Source organism: Acomys russatus, chromosome 8 (assembly GCF_903995435.1).
Source record: "Acomys russatus chromosome 8, mAcoRus1.1, whole genome shotgun sequence".
Taxonomy (NCBI): Eukaryota; Metazoa; Chordata; class Mammalia; order Rodentia; family Muridae; genus Acomys; species Acomys russatus.
Window position 1 is genome coordinate 34,940,411 of NC_067144.1, and position 1,251 is coordinate 34,941,661.

The following is a 1,251-nucleotide window of genomic DNA, read 5'->3' on the forward strand; positions in this document are numbered from 1 at the left end:
TTAGAATTTTCACATAATGGACCCCAATCACATTCACTTTCCAGTCCTCCCAGGTCCAACCTCCACCCTTGTCACTTCCCCCAAAACAAAAAGTAGACGATGTAGGAAAAATTACCAAGTCCAATTTGTGCTGCCCATATCCTCACTGGAGCATGGTCAACTCCTGGTGGCCTACCCCTTAAAGAACAGTGAGTCCTCCTGCTCCCCAACCGGAAGCCATCAAGTGTGAAGAACCACACTTCAGTGTCCCTATCACAATTTATTTTTCAGTCTCCTACCCATTTTCAGGGTCTTGCTGTGTAGCCCAACCTATCCTGGAAATTGTGATCCTTTGGACTGCAGACCTGAGCTTATTTTTATGCTTCTGAGATATCCCTTCTGTGGTCACAGCAATCGAGGCACAATCTCAATGGTGTTAACCCGGAGATCGGTCGTTGGGTTCGCCGCAATTGTTTTCTTCCTGAAGTTTTACCTTTTCCTAATTTCCATGTTGATTTGGGGGCCCTGGTTTTGTCATTTCAGTGACTGTGGCTTCAGTTTGCATGCGATCCTTTCCGGGGAGTGGCTTGCCTGGAGTGTGAAGTTGTCTGCTCTGACCTTCTCCGGCCGAATCCTCTCTCCACATTTCCGGTTAGAATCAGGCCGTTTCCATTGATGGCTGGCAAAGTGCACAACAGCTAAGAGCCGGCAGCTATACTGGCCCTTGGCGATCAGCTCACTCACCTTGCTCACAACCTCTGTGGGTGTCTTGTCTCTTTAACAGGATCCCGCAGAACCACTTCTTGCCGGACGGGGGTGGTGAACTTAGGGTGGTCTTAGGAACGCATCCTTGCAGATACATAGCACTCGGTGAATTGAACGTTTGACAAGCAGAACAGAGGGAGAGGGTTCTGGCTCCTGAGGGTGCCAGGATTCTGTGGCTACAAGCAGACACCAGCGGCCAGAAAGCACTTGGCAAAGATGAGGCCGCTATGGCAGCCGCCATTTTTCCACAGTCCTACAATATGTATGTATGTATGTATGTATGTATGCATGCATGCATGCATGCATGCATGCTGGTAGGTAGGTAGGTAGGTAGGTAGGTAGGTAGGTAGGTAGGTATATTTAAGACAGAGTTTTGCCGTGTATCTCTGGCTGTCCTGGAACTCACTCTGTAGACCAGGCTGGCCTCGAACTCACAGAGTTCCACCTCCGGAATGCTGGCAGGAAAGGCATGCGCCACCACTCTTCAATGGCTTCCTGTCTACACTA

General features: G+C 49.6%; 1 pseudogene; it reads right to left on the bottom strand.

Annotated features, from left to right (window-relative positions):
* Positions 1–384: 384 nt before the first annotated feature.
* LOC127192740 (39S ribosomal protein L21, mitochondrial-like) lies at positions 385–985 on the bottom strand (annotated as a pseudogene).
* Positions 986–1,251: the final 266 nt, after the last annotated feature.